Source organism: Castor canadensis, chromosome 9 (genome assembly GCF_047511655.1).
Source record: "Castor canadensis chromosome 9, mCasCan1.hap1v2, whole genome shotgun sequence".
NCBI lineage: Eukaryota > Metazoa > Chordata > Mammalia > Rodentia > Castoridae > Castor > Castor canadensis.
The window spans coordinates 23,046,196-23,062,676 of NC_133394.1; positions in this window are offsets into that span (position 1 = coordinate 23,046,196).

The following is a 16,481-nucleotide window of genomic DNA, read 5'->3' on the forward strand; positions in this document are numbered from 1 at the left end:
TACCTTCTGATGAAATGTGTTGTTTTCTTTGAGATGGCACCAATAAATAACTCCCTTCTGCATAATTTAGTTCCAAACCAACTAAATAAAGCTACATTTCTTCAGATAGAGAAGAAAATTTTGTCATAATACTGAAAGAAGCAGTTGAAAGATAGAGCATGCCTATGTCTGTGGACCCATCAGTTACCTAATACTAAACTCCCAAATTCCATACATGTAGCTACAAAGCAGATCTGGACTGTGGCAGATTTTTCCCAACAGAAGCAGAATGAGAGCAGCAGAATGTCCACTCCATAAAATTAAGAAAGAAGGAGACGGGCTATCCATGAAGCTTTACCTGCATGGATTCACCAACAATGTGTTTCCCTTCTTGGAGGTGGGTGGGATATTGAGCAATTGGGGTTGGGATAGGAAACTAGATTAGCATAGAGAGGGGACCACATATTGTTCTAATAAATATCCCTTACATATAGAAGATGACATTAGAATTGTCTTCTAATGATATCAACATTCTTCCTTGTTTTGAAATGTCTTCTTTTTAGTTCAAAGTAAAAATATCATGTATTTGAGATTGTTACTGTTCCTGTGAGCAAACCTATAGAGATGAAAAGTCGGTCCACCTGATAGGAATGAAAGATTACTCAGAACACAAAACTAGGACTTAACAAATTGCAGTCAGGGAAGACTTCGAATGCTGTGCTTTAAAATGGGGATTATTCACAGCCTCTTGACTCTAATATTGCAAATGTGTTCACATCACAGACTATTCTTTGGGTTTTCTTCAAGCTAATGAAGTGCACATGATTTACAAAAAAAGAGAAATTTTGTAGATATATTTGGGTGTTTACTATGTACCAAGCAATACTTATACAATAGTGGACAAAATAAATATAGTCCTTGCACTCACAGAAGTATAAGGAAATACAGAGTGAAAAACAGCATCCATAGCTCCAGACAGGCAAGCACATTGAGACTGAAGGTGGGAAGTGTTTGTGGACTGTTTACTCACCCCTTCACTCACTCAGTGTCTACAGACTTCCCTTATGCTGCAAGCACAGTATTTAAGTGCAAAGGCTATAAACTCAAGACACAGTTCTGCCTTCAATACACAGAGTTTAAAATAGGAGAGATACAAATAAGCATATAGTTCAAATGTAGTGTAACATGTACTGTTTCTTTAGTCTACATAGAGCTATGTTACCCAAAGAAAGAAAACTTAATTAACCTCTTCAAGAAGAAGTGACTTTAAGCAACAGAATAGAAATAGCTGAGGAAAACAGAAGTATATTTGAGATGTACTCTGAGAATACATCTGAGTGTATGGTAAAGAGATGAAAACGTAGAATGAGCAAATAAGAGATAGGCAGGATCAAGTGATCAAGTTCTTCAGTTAGAGTAGAAGGAGAGAGTAGAAAGAATGGGAGGAATGATAAAAGCTCAGATTTTTTCAGAATGAGTTATATGTAGTTTCTCAGATTTAAAGAATCACAAATGTTTTTTTTGGCAGTGCTAGGTTTTGAATTCATGGCTTTTTGCTTGCTAGGTAGGCACTCTACCACTTTTTCTGTTGAGATGGGGTCTCATGAACTATTTGCCTCAGCAGTCCTGGAACCGCAATCCTCCCAATCTCTACCTCCCAAATTGCTAGGGATTACAGGTGTGAGCCACCAGCACCTGGCAAAATCACAATTCTTTTTAATCTGAAAAACAAATCACATATAGACATGAATGAAAGCACAGAGAAATAAAGAAAAATTGAAAAAGATGAGTAGAGAGGATAAATACCTTACTTACAAAAGAGTAACAACTTGAGCAACCTAGAGTTCTCCTTAGCAATGAGATGTGCTTGAAACCATTAGAATTCATCTCAAAGCAATGCTGAAGAATAAGTTTCTTGCTAGCATGCTAGTCCTATCAAAGTTATCATTCAAAGGTAAGAATAAAAGGAAGCTACTTCAAGATATGTAAAAACTAAATGTTTACTACTCATGGACACTTGAAGAAAGTGCTCTATGAGGTGAGAGTTAATGCAGAAAATGGATGCAAAAAATCAATGAAAATCGATGGAACAGAGGTAAGTTGATACCTGAGGTGGCTGGAGGCCTAGGAGGAAAGGAGCTATGGACACAGATACCCAGATACCAGGGTAGGGGTGAGGCTTGCGATAATTGTAGCTTTTGTCTACTACTAACTATTTGGACTTTTCCCAAAAATTCCAAGAATGATTGGAAGATCTTAGTAGGGTGGTGCACATTTGGATTTGTGCTTAGTGAGATCACTGAGGCAGAGGGAAGAGAATGAATTGGAAGGAAACATGAATAGCACCACTGACGTCACATGGAGGTTGTGGGAATAATTTAGATGAGAAGTGATTAGGGTCTGGGTGAAGGTGAGGCAAGGAGGAGAAGGGTCAGTTTCTAGAACCACTAAGCAATAGGTCCTCATGCTCAGTAAAGGATCCCATGTGGGGAGAAAGAGAGGTAGCATTAGGATGCATTGTGGTGCTAGGGCAGCTTCCATGGAGTCTAACAGTACTAAGAGGAGGAGTGGGGCCCAACAGAGTTGAAACATTGGTAACCCTTTTGAGAGTTCAATTGGGAAGGGTGGAGAGACTTAGGGTAGTGGCCAGAGAAGGATCAGAGTGAGGAGTGATCTTAGGATGAGAGACTTAACTAGCAACTTGAGATGGTAATGGGTGGGGGGAGGAGGCAAAAGTTAAAGACAAGAAAAGATGGAGAAGCCTGATAGACACTGGCACAGGGAGGTAGAGCATCTTACATACAAGGAGAGATAGGGAAGTCACCACTCCTTCCTCATTTCCAAGTAACACCTTGTCTGGCAGACAGCAGTGACAAATAAATGTTAATAAATTAATGATTCAATGCATGGAAGGGTGGTTGCATTCAGGCAGATTCCAGAATTTAGTAAACCCTGGAAGGCCAGCATGTTCTGAAGTAAGGTATGACAGACCTCTAGTGGCCAAAAAGAAAATTCAGCAATGTAATGGCTGAGAACAAAATTTGAGTAAGATGGTTTGAGCAAATTTATCTGCAAAAAAAAAAAAATAATAACCGTCGAATAGTATTGCTTTACAAAATCCTACCATACTGAATCTTTTCTGTGCTCCTTTTCTAATCAATAAGGTTTAATGGTGTATGCATTATGAGTTCACTTTTATAATTAACTACTTAAAATGAATGGTTTATGGAAGTGAAGCCAATAATCTTTTAATTGTGATTAAAACCTTAAAAATACCTGCAGAAAGGGAGAAATTATTCATTTTGGAATTTCATGGGAAAATCTTATCTTCATAAGAAAAACTTTAAAGTTGAGAAAAGGGAAGAGAGACATAACCAAATTAAGCCTCAAAAATGATGAAAATGGTATATTTAAAAATAACAGACTTAAAAAAAAGAATTAGGTATATTCAGCTAAAGGATGAGAAAAGATTTAATAAATCTATTAACAGAGAAGCATAATTGTCTCATGTTACTAAGAGCTCATTTCTAAAAGCTTGCTTACTTTACATGGTTATAGAATACTTATCAGCATTTTCCCAAAATGTGAAAAACTAAGCATGTCACGGAAATTGTATCACATAATATTTGGCCTGCATTTTTATGAATCTCTGTGACATAGTTGAAATTTAAAGAGATTTTTTTCTTTTTTTATTGTTTATTCATTTATTCATATGTGCATACATTGTTTGGGGCCATCTCTCCCCCTTGCCTCCTGCCCCCTTTTCTCTTCCCCCGACTCCCCTTGCTTCCAGGCAGAACCTGTTCTGCCCTCTTCTCCAATTTTGTTGAAGAGAGAAAACATAAGAGATAATAAGAAAGACATAGCATTTTTGCTAGCTTGAGCTAAAGATAGCTATGCAGAGAGATTTCTAGCATTGCTCCCATGCACTTGTGTATTACAACTCGAGTTGGGGCATCTCTATCACACCTCTTCACTACTTCCTGGTCCCCTTCTCATAGTGTCCTCTGTCAGTTTAAGATTACTTTATTTCCTCCTCTGCAGTGGGCACAGCAAACACTTTCAAGTTTTAAGTTTCCTACCTTTCCCTATTCCTCCTTTGTGTGTCCTCCCCTTATCGTGTGACCCATGCCCAATAATATTACTGTAATTGAAAACAACAGATTTTTTAAAGAAAGTAAAAATACAGAACCATACAAACATGTGTAACAAACGATTTCAATTCTAAAAAATGAATAATAATGTTGTAATGTTAGATTAGTTGGTGGAAGCTCAAGCACTTAGGATTTATTGATGCAAACTGTGATTCTTTTATGAGCCTCAGTATTTTCTAGTGGAAACCAGGTTGAGTTTATCTCCAAATTAATTGCTATCAAACAAAATGTTTGGTGCCTATTCCAAGCTAATTAAATCACATGAGGTTTCCAGTTTGTGAGTCAGAGAGGTGTTTCACATAACTTATTAATGTTACTTTAATTCTTCTACTTACAATAATGTTTTTTAAAATCAACAATGTATAGTGTCTTAAGTTGATGAAAGAAAATAAGTCCAGGTAAGAGCAAAATTGTTTGTGAGAAAGGTATGTTACTAAGAAGCCAGGTGGGAGAATTAAAGTACATTGTGAGAAGGTAGATGAGGAAACTTCTCTAATCCATTAGTCTAATTCATGCCTGAATTAGAAGAATTGCAATAAGCCCAGTTTTTTGGGATTTGCTACTGACTTTTTTTTTTTGATGTGCTGTGGATTGAACTCAGGCCCTCAAGTGATTTCTTGTTTGGTTCTGAATTTAAAACACTTAGACCAAAAACAACTGTATTTTAGAATAAGGCTTATTAATAATGTCATATTAGTTATTTATACTATTTTAAGGTACCATATAAAAAATATTTGCATTCTTTATTAGTTCTGATCTGCAAGGGACTTAGTTATCAGGCATTATTGTATATTTAAGTAATAATAAACTCTAGCAACTAAATGTTTCGAATTTGACAGGAATATAAATAGAAATCTGAAAGCAAATAAAAAACATTTTCAAGCAATATTTAGATACCTATAATGAAAATGTCTCTTAAAAATACAGGTCACACACACACACACACACACACACACACAAATAAATAGTATTTCTATTTTTTATAGGTGGTTTCATTTTGCTTTTCTTCTACTACATCTGTGTCTTAAGTTCCCTGCACTGAGGATGCATTACACTTGTCATTTTCCAAATGCTATTTTTAAAGGGTCCAGCATCCTCATTGACTAGAAACCATAGCCTGTCCTTTACAGATGCCACTGTCTTAGTAGGCAAGTCCTGCTGCCTCTCTTGCTGTTCTGACAGCCTCTCAAGCAACTCTGGGCAACGATACAAATTCTTGGGAACAGTATGTCAATACCAGTCAGCTTTTTTGTTTGTTTGTTTGTTTTTCTTATAATTTTTTGCAATTAGGGTAAAGTTATAGGAAGAAGGAAATGCTAAGAGATAGCTATTGATAACATCAAAACTTCTCTAGTCAGAAGGCAAGAGAAGCCTGGGAAAAGTCTTATATTTCATCCTAAAGGTGTGTCAGTCAATTTTCCACTGCTGTAACAAATACCTGAGATTAATCAATTTGAATAGAGGAAAGGTTTACTTTGGTTCATGATTTCAGAGGTCACTTGGCCCTGTTGCTTTGGGGCCTGTGGTGAGGCAGTACATCATGGTGAGAGTACATGGAGGCTCACCTTGTGGCAGCCAGGAAGCAAAGAGAGGAAGGGTTGAGGGTCTCAATGTCCACTTCAGGGGCATGGCCCCTGCAACCTAACTTCCTTCCACCAGTCCCCACCTTTTAAAGGTTTTACCACCTGTCAATAGCACCACAGACTGGGGGCCAATCCTTCAGCATACAGACCTTTGGGGAATACTTTTCTGAAACATAGAAACAGGTTTCTATCTGTAGACAAGTCAGATTCCTCAAGTATGTGTTTGTTTCAATATGTAACCATGTTTGTGCCTAGACATAGGTCTGCAGGGCTGTGCTTCTCAAAAGTGCCATTTATTCACCTGACAAATATTTATCTGCAAGAAATGTTAACAATTATTATTATTGAGAGGGTTTGCTTAGGAAATAGTCATTAAAAAAAGGGAAAGAAAACCCAAGCATAGTTTCCATCTCTTAGTTTCATGGAAGAGAGACTGAGAATAAATAAGTTCGAATAATTTTTATTGTGAGTTGGGGATGCTGTGACAGAATAACATGAGAATGTGAGTGAGGGTGGCAATGCCAGGATAGCATTTCCTGAGGATGTGACCTGGATCAGTGGTTCCCAACTAGGGCTATTTTGGTAATGTCTGGAGACAGATTTTGTTGTCATAACTGAGGATGCATGTGACTTTGATTTTATTTGTATATTAAATGAAACATCTATTTTTGCTCTCCACAAGTTACAGTTTCCTTTGTATCCCTGTTCTTTGACTAAGCTCTAGTGGTTTTAGGGTGATAGTTGACAGCACCTAACATAGAGAAAGCATTGCTCTGCTTCAAATGTCAAGTTAGACATTTTTTTGAACATTTAGCAAAACAATTGCCTTGAATACCAAAATTTTGGGGGAAAGAAAAGTTTTTATTGGAATTCTAATACTTTTATATAATCAAAACACCTCGGTATGACTCATAGTGTTTTACTATATAGTATTTAGTAAAGGTGGAAGTGTTTATGATGTTAGGGCAGGTCCCATCAGAGAGGGAGAAGTAAGTCCTGCTAGCACTACAGGAGGTGAGGAAGAAGGGAAAGGAGGAGGAGAGTAAGGCAAACACATCCAATTTGGATGTTCTTTCTTTGTCATCGGTTGTGTTGGGGAAGGCATTTGAAGCACTGACATCTGCTGGGGGGAATCCAAGGGAGTCACAGTTTTGGTTCGGATTTCCCGGGGAGTAACTTAAAAAAATGTGAATCTCTCAGAGTAATCACAAGGGGTCTGAGCACCACACACGGCATAACTTTTGTGTGGTAGGGCAAAAATGGCCACAAGGGATGCTCTAGTTCGTGGGGCAAGAGATGATGTGACCTTGAGACAGAGTTACATGACAGCCCATCCTAAGTGAGACTCAGGGTAAGCCTCAGAGCATCCTCAGTGCCAATGTCAGCTAGGGGAGGGCCAGGTCAGTCAACTGGCTTCAGGTCTTCAGGTGTCCATAGGCAGACCTGGAAGCACATACCCAGAAGGAATAGAGGCTCTCCCAGTCCTGGGTATATACATTCCACCCTAACCCATAAAGCACTTCCTCTACCTGAGACTTAGGTCACCCTGGAAGGGGAAGGAAACCGTGGAAGGAGGGTGGCAAAGGAGGGATGAACTCTGGGACCCAGAGCACTTCCTCTTAAAACATTAACTAGAAAGAGGCCTTTGAAACTAGGAAAGACTGAGTTACTTTCACTTTTTAGCAATCCTGTTTCATTTTTTCCCCTATTGTCTATATCAATAAGGGCTTGAGAGCAAGATAAGGTCAGGTAGAACAAAGAAAATACATTGTGTGTGTGCATGAAACAGTTTGTAAACTAATCACTGACACAGGATTCCTAAAGAACACAGACCCACTGCACCTCTTTATATTTCTATCCTAATACACAGGACCTTATAATAGAACTTGATTTCATATATGACCTTATAATGGAAGTTGACATCATATATTAGTATTTGCCTGAGGTACAACACATAATGTCAAGAATTTAGGAGGTGAAGTTGGTTTACTCACCCAACAAAGGTTTATTCTGTATGTTTGTTCTGAGCACTACGGGTATGTCCGAGCAGGACTACTGACTTATGACAGCCTTTGGAGAGTGAGTTAGCTTCCATATGAAGAGTAAGAGTAATAGTGGCTGCCTCAGAAGATTGAGGTGATATTTATAAAATGCAGAAGGTGCTTGGAAAATACTAAGACCTAATGACTATTGGTTGCCATCATCATCATTAGTAGTAGAAACAGTAATAAAAATAGTAGTGAAGTAGAAGTAAAAGTAGAAAGGCTTGTCATGATTTTCCAAAGGAAAATGTGGGTAAGGCTTTCTGGGGAATTACTCAAAGGAAAGTTTTATTTCCTTTGGAGGATCAGGAAAAGTTTCTAGGGAGGTAGCATTTGAATATGGCCTTAACACCATCCTGAATAAAGTGAGGGTAGGAGACATTCCAGAGAATGGAGCAAAGTGGAGAATGCTGGGTACTCAAAAGTGAAATAAAACAAAACAAAAACAACAAAGTCAAACCAAAAAACAAACAAAAACAGTAACAAAGTCTGCAGAGCACAGTTGCTTATTGACGTCCTGGCCTGGAGGCTGAACCTATCCATGTGTGTTCTGTCTCTTCCTTGTCCCACAAACCGATAATGAAATAAGAAAGTGAAATATCTGATCCCATCTTTCCCTGGGAGAAGTTCATTTTCTCCCCAAATCAGTCTTTGATAATTCAGTCAACTCTGCTACAAGGTCTGCCCCAGAACCTGACTCATTGTAGTTTAGAAATTACAGCCTAAGTTGTCATCCCAGCTATGTGGGAGGAGGAGGTAGAAGGATCACGGTAGGAGACTGGCTTTGGGCAAAAGTGTGAGACAGTATCTGAAAAATAACTAAAGAAAAATGAGTGGGGTGTGTGGTTCAAGTGGTAGACCACTTGCCTAGCAAGTGCAAGGCCCTGAGTTCAATCCCAAGTATTGAAAAAATAAATCATAGTTTTTGGTAGTATTTATTTCCCTTTAGTTTTGTACTACAGTAGTCAAAGCCAGAGATCTCCATGATTTGTAATTTTGAAGTCAAGTTCCAGCCACCAGAGTGCCTTGGCGGTGAGCTCCCTTCTAATGTTCTGCTTGTTCCTTGAGAACTTTGTATATTAAAGTGTGGTTCTGGGATCAGCAGCATCACCTGGAACCTGCTGCAGTCTCTGGTCCTGCTAGGATCTACTGAGATGCTTGAGCTGGGCCCTGTTGTCTGTGCTGTAATATACCTTCAGGGTGATTCTGATGTATGGTGAGGTTTGATATCACAGCTTTCATGATTGTTGCTTGGGGGCATTTTGGGCCTCTGTGCTCACATATGTAAGGCCTTATGTAAAGAACTGTAAGGTAACTTTGGATGTAAACAAACTGAAAACCTAACTAAGGAATTTGCTTTTGTAAAAGTAGTTGAATCCTAGCAATCACAGTGCCAAGCTTCAGCCCTTTAGATGGCAACCTTTTCAAATCATTTTGAATGAGGCAAATGCCAAGCCAGAGCCAGCATAGCCTTTTCTGTATTACACACTTCAGTTTTCTGTACATCAATTCTTTTCTTCTGTCTGTGAGTGCTTTTCACACAATTCTGCAAGCAGAAGACTTGCTGAATCTACTCTGGTTTTGAGAACTGCCGGATTCATGAATCTTTCTTTGCTTAATTAAACTCTATTAAATTTAATTTTCCCAATGTTTTCTTTTAACAATAGTAATCTGATCTTTCTACTCCACTGTATTTAACCATGGCTCCATTCTGAAGGCTTTTTCCTTGTCAAATGGTTGCTGAAGCTCCATGGACTATCCCTGTATTCTAGAAAAGGGAAAAGAGAAGAAACTAATGGCAATATTTTAACCCCATTTTAAGACACTTTTTCAAAGCTCACTTAAGTTCTGTTTAATATTCATTGAATACTTTTATCTGTCAGAAAGATGGAAATGAAGTTTTTTTAATTGAGCAAATTGATTGGGGCCCATGACATACAAAAAGCATGAGGGTGGATACTGGGTAGCCTGTAGTTCATCTCTGTCTCAGTGGGGTATGATAGGGAAAAGGAAAATGTATTAAAATTTCCAAGAAGTTTGGTACAGATATAAGTATGTTGAATAGAATTTAGGAGAGTGAGAATTTTTAGAATGGGATAGACTTGAGTGCTCTTGTGGGTTGAGGGGAAGAACGTGTAAGGGAAAGTGTAAATATTGACACTGGGAAAGGTGAGACACACGTCAAAGCCACTGGAATCTCTATTGGTTCCTTGAAGAAATCAATGTAAGGCAGTGTACGATGCCTGGTAAATACTCTATGCCCATCTGACTCACATGGGATTTTAGAGTTTAATTATGTAATCATAACACTTTTCACTTTTAAATTTTTGTTAGCATAAATTAATTATACAAAGAACAGTTTTCATTATGGCATTTTAACACATGCATGTCACGTACTCTGACCCTATTCACCTCTCTATTGACTTCTGTTGACCTCCTTCCGTGGGTTTCCTTTTTTTCCCCAAATACTCTCCTTTTCACTCTTAGTAACAGCACTTCAGTTTTGCTTGAAAACACTTTGTGTATGGAACTCATAAGGGTGCCATGTCCTTTGCTGCAAAGAATAAGCTGTTTAGCAAAAAAAAAAAAAAAAAAATCGTGGCAAATAAAATGTTTCTTAGGTTAAATTTTAAAATATGTGACTATGTGTATATATATGTATATATATAAAACTGGTATAAAATGATTCTTTGGAGAAATATTCCGTTGGATAGTTAACTTGTCATATCTAAGACACCACTTCCAAAATGAGCATGTGCCTTATTTTACTTACAATCTGGCCTGCACACACACACACACACACACACACACACAGAGTTTTATAAAGGTCCCAGTTGCTAAAACCAGTATTTGTGGACTTAGCCCTACAGTTCAAAAAGGGTCTTTTTGAAAGTTCCTGGCATTTATGACATAGTATCTTATTCCTTTTGCTTAGAGTTTCAGTTCCAAAGCTGTAGTCTGCTTTATGACAGTAGAAATAAGTTGCTGTTTTCCAATTTTCCCATTCTTCGATTTAACAAAAGAAGACAGCTGGGATATTTAGCATGAGTATTATTTAGTTTCTAACTTATACAAGAGGCAAAATTTTACTCTCTTTAGACTGAATTTTCGTTTTTTTGAGACAGAGTCTCCTTAGGTAGCCGAGGGTGGCCTTGAACTTGCTATGGAATCCAGGGTGGCCACCACCATTCCTACCTAGATCGAAAATTTTAAAGAAATTAAGTCATTTTTTAGTTGTCCACATTGCATGTAACAATTTTTATATGTTCAAAAATAACATATAAGTACTTAACAAGTTTTATTGCTGTGTATCTGCTTTCTCTATGCTTAAAGTATGAATAAATACAGTTTCATTTTAAGTTTATATACAATCTGGCCTACACACACACACACAATTATGAGCTAGCAAATACCATGAAAAAGTATTGTGCAATTTCAAATTTAATTCAAACATGTTTTGCCAACTTTGTATCAAAGATTGAATAATTGTTTTCAAAAGGTTAGTTTAGGGGAGAGTTTAAAAGAGTGACATCAATCTAGTTCAAGGGGATTTTTAAGTCTGTCAGATGGAGTTTTAAATCATCAGATTCTTCAACTAAGTACGGTGATGCTGAAGTTATCACTGAACGATAATGGAGTCCATCTCAGAAAGGAACTGTCACTATCACTACACAGACTCAGCCAGCTTGATGCAGTTCACACACCCAGTTTCTTTACTTCTCTATTCCAAGTGGGTTCCTGGCAAATCAGAAGTGGAGAAAGGAAGAGAAGAGGAAAAGTAGAAGACAGTAAGAGAGAAAAAAAGGGGTACTGAATGGAAGAAATGGTGAGATCTCTGTTGACTTAGGGGCATGAGGTATAGAGGGAGGTGAAATGCATCCTAGATAAAGTTTACATACTACTTTACTTCTTCCAAGAAGTGTTTCTTACTTTGCTTAGCCACAATTCTAGTTTGTATCAATTTTCTTGGTACTTATTGTACCTTTTACAAATCCACATCATTCATTGCTTTGATTTCTTAACTGTGCATTTTTTTTTCTACCAGAATATTATCTACTTCAAAAGAGGGATTGTGCCTCATTTATCTTTATAATTCCCACATAGGAGGTGCTCATCAAAAATTTGTTGGACTAATGAATTAACTTGTAAAGTTCTTTAAGAGCTTTGGAATCCACTATAATTAGAAATATTTAAAGAATTATAAAGTACTGTCCATTGTCATTGTAATCATAATAATAAAGATTCAGGTCTTTTTACCTCCCTTTTAATTATGTTTAATTGAAATTTAAATCTTTTATAGAAAACCTTGCATTTTCCCTCTCTTTAGAATATTGATATATTGCTGATACCAAAGGAAGTGAACATAAGTAGATTTGCACACAATGATGCTTTCTAAGTAAATATCAGCAGGGAATGCAGCTTAGTCTGTTGCTTGGACAGTTTGGAATCTGCACATACAATGGAAACCAAGAAAAGAGCTATTGCTAACAACACACCTAAAACAACACCGGCCTGTCAGCAGTCAGGGCATTGATGCATTCACATTGAACCAAGCTGTTTTATTCTGACCAGAAGTACACAAATACACACTCATTGATAAATGGAATTATTAAAGTTTTGTATATTTTAGACATAAAGGAAAAAAAAGATGAATTAACTTGCATGCTCATTATGAGAATTATTTGATTTGATTCCATGGCAAGTAATTTCAAAAACAAACCTCACTGACTGCACAGGACCATTGTAGTGATCAATGTATCCAAAAAAAAAAAAAAAAAGCTTTCTGCCTAACATCATTAGTTAGAGATGTGTTTCAGGCAATGGCAATTTCTTCTGACTAATGTATTGTAAACCAAAACTCAAATCAAATCAATACATTCACTAAATGCCTGTTACTGTGCTGGGACTCAGATAAAATATTAAGAAGCATAATTTTCTTTGACCTCAAGAAAACTTCTAGTATTTTTTCTCAGAAGATCCTTGTCAAGCCCCTGGTAATCCTCTAAGACCTACACTACACTCTGAAGTCTGGTTCTCAAAGGCATAGATGGTTGCGTGGTATCACATTTTTTTTTCCTAAAGCTTATTCTACATGTTGAGCTCCAGGATGGTGATCTTATTACTCATTTATTCCTTCTTTCATTCATATGAATGAAAGATACAGTTTGAGTTAGCAGAGAACTCTTATCCCGATGATCCATGAAAGTAAATGGGTGTTGTAAGATCACTAATTTAGTAATTACTATGTGTAAATAAAATGTAACTTTTATTTTCTGTAAAAGATCACACTTCAGACTATAAGGTAATGGTCCCTTTATTTCTTCCGGTATATATAATTGCTTTAGCTTATTTTAGGCTTTTTTTTTGAACTCATGCTTTGTTTTCAAAGCTGGCACTCTCCCTCTTTAGCCACTCCTCCAGTCCATTTTGCTCTGATTATTTTGGAGATGGGAGTCTCTTGAACTATTTCCTCAGGCTGACCTCGAACCGTAATCCTCCCAATCTCAGTCTCCTAAGTAGCTAGTGTTATAGGCATGAACTCATACCTGGCTAGTTTTTTTTTGTTGTTGTTCAAATTTTCAGCTTTTTAAAGTTCTTTCTCCTCCTGGTCTAATTCTGAATGATCCATGGGAAAAGTGGGGTCTGGAGACATATTGAATCATATGAGTTCACAGTTTTCTGTGAAGCGTGAAGTCTTAGCAGCCTTTGACTGGTGCCTAGGGGAATCTGATCGTTTCTCTCTAGTGCTTTGAGACATTGTGCTGGCATTCATTCTAAAGTCAGTGGTTTTCACCATTGGCCACCAGTGTTGAGAGCCTGGAATATTTTGTCATGACCCTCCAGCCTTTGTTGGCCTATTGGTCTTCTCAGTATTCTGAATCTCAGGTCATGTGAACACTCCTGGACCCATGTGTACAGGACATGACGATCCTTGGTATGTAGACTTATCTAGCACAGAGCCTCTATCCAAAATGTTGGTCTGAGTTACGCTTGGTGCCAAGTCAGATGCTGTGATTCTGACAGTCCTTGAAGCTTCTGCCAGGCTATTCCAGGGAGAACATCTTTGATGTCCTTATATCTGTCTACTTTCTTCAAAGTGGACCCTATAGGCAGTAGTCACATGCCTTCCTTTTACTGGGAGCCTACAGTTATAAACATTTTGCTCATACGAGAATTATGTTACCTATAAAGTAGTCTAAGTACAATTTCAACAGAATAAGCATATATATACCAGTGCAATAGGTTTATAATGACCCTGGCACTAAATCCTATACTTAGCATATATTGGCATTTGTTAAATGAAGTTTTAGCTTTATTTTTTCAATTTTGACATAATTTTAGGCATATAGAAGAGACACAAAAAGAATACACAGGATTGCTATCTACTTTTAACCCAGGTTACTGTTCTGTCAACATCTCATTTGACAAAGAGGAAATAATAAAAGGTCAAACCTGGGAAAATAACATTGTTATAATGTTAGTGAAACTAATAATTTTCTGGATTTCACTAATTTTTTCTACTACTGTATTTAAAAAATATAACATTTTTTGGTTCTAAGATCCAATCCAATCCAATATCCCATGCTGCACACAGTTGCTATGCCTTCCTAGACTCTTCTACTCTGAGGTGATCCCTGAGTTTTTCCTTTTATGACCTAGATACTGGTAAAGAGTGAATTTCTCTGTAGAATTTTCCTTCAGTTGGGTTTGTTGGATCTTTTTCTTGATCACATTAAGGACATGAACTTTTTTGTTGTTGTTGCAGTACTGGAGTTTAAACTCAGGACCTTCACCTTGAGCCAGTCAACCAGTACTTTTTGTGATGGGTTTTTTTCAAGATAGGGTCTCATGAACTATTTACCCAGGGTTGGCTTCAAACCCCAATCCTACTAATCTCTGTCTCCTGAGTAGCTAGGATTATAGATGTCAGCCACCAGCACCTGGCAAGAATATGCACTCTTAAGAAGACTGTCTCATAGGTGGGATGCCCAAATCCCCAAATGCTGCTTCATTTACCATTTTACTACAGGCAACCACATCGCTGCTTCCTGTGCCTGTAGTTTTGCTTTTTTCCAGTGTGTCATCTAAATGGAATTACATAACATAAGCCTTTTATGTACTTAGCAAAGCGCACTTAAGATTTGAACATGTTGTTGTGCTGAAATATTTACTGTTTCTCCCTTTACAGAACAAGTTTACCAAACTCATGAAAAGAACAGAAAGCATTGGAAGAATATGGGTGACCCATGTTAGCAATTTAATATAGGAAGACAGGAAAAATTAAAGATGGTTCTACAAATTTGAATTGAGAGAATGGTTAACTTCAGTAAAAATAGGAAGTCCCACATTTGTGATATTCTCAAATGGTCTGATATCATTGTATAATTTATCATTATTTAAAGCTAGAATAATGAACATTTTATGTAGCTTTGAGTTGTCTGGACAGCAAATCCCACCAAAGTGGCAAGTTTTAACTCCGGTTTCTGGACATGGAAAACATTGTATGGTAAAAGTCAGGATCAACCTTAAAAGAAAGGGTTTCTATGTCATTTGTGCTAAATGATTTTCTCTGTCTGCTTAAAAAAGGGTTGTCCAGAAATTCCTCAAAAAGCAATGAAAGACATTTCACAACATCATTTTTCTCAGATAACATATTGTGATTGTTGATTTTATGTGGCGATGTGACTGGGGTAAGGAATGTCCACATAGCTGGTAAACATTATTTTTGATTGCATCTGACAGAGTATTTTTGAAAGAGATTAGTGTCCGAATCAGTAGACTGAAGATCTACCCTCATCAGTATGGGCTGTCATGCCATCTGGTGAGGGTCTAAACAGAACAAAAAGGCAGAGGAAGTACAAATTTTCCTTTTTCTTTCATCTAGGGCATCCATCTGCTCCTTTCCTCAGACATTGGAATGCTTGAGATTTCAACCTCTGGGACCTATGCCAGTGACTACTGTCCCCCTTTCCCACCTTCTCAGACCTTTGGTCTCAGGACTGGAGGTCCCACCATCTGACTTCCCTGTTTCTCAAGCCTCTGGATTCACATTGAATTCACCAGCAGATTTCCTTGGTCTCCAGCTTGCAGACAGCGTATTTTCAGCCTCCATAAGCACACAAGCCAATTCCCATAATAAATCTCCTCTGATAATCTCTATATTCCCAACGGTTTCTGTTTCTCTAGAGAACTCTGACTGGTATACATATTATTCTAACATTTCAAGTGATAGAGGTGAAAATAACCCTCAATCCTCAGGAAAAATCACTGCTAATCTGTTGGGCAATTCCTTTCAGAAATCCTTAGCAAGACAGATAAGACAGAATTAGAGATGTAACTGTAACATGATACTTTCCTCTTTGGTGCTTGTTAAGGTAATAACATATTGTCTATGTTGAGGTGGAACACGGTGGCTCATGCCTGTAATCCTAGCTACTTGAGACACATAGACCAGGAGGATTATGGTTCAAGGCTAGTCAGGGCAAAAAATTACTGAGACCTCATCTCCAGCAATAAATCTGGCCATGGTAGTTCTTCTTGTAATACCAGTTATGCAGGAAATGTAAATGGAATCATAATCCAGATTGACCAGGGCATAAAGTAAGAATTTATCTTAAAAAATAACCAAAGCAAAAAGGGCTCTGTGGGGGGGGTGGAGAGGTGGGGAGGTTAAGTGGTAGAGTACATGCCTACCAAGCATAAATCCTTGAGTTCAAATCCCA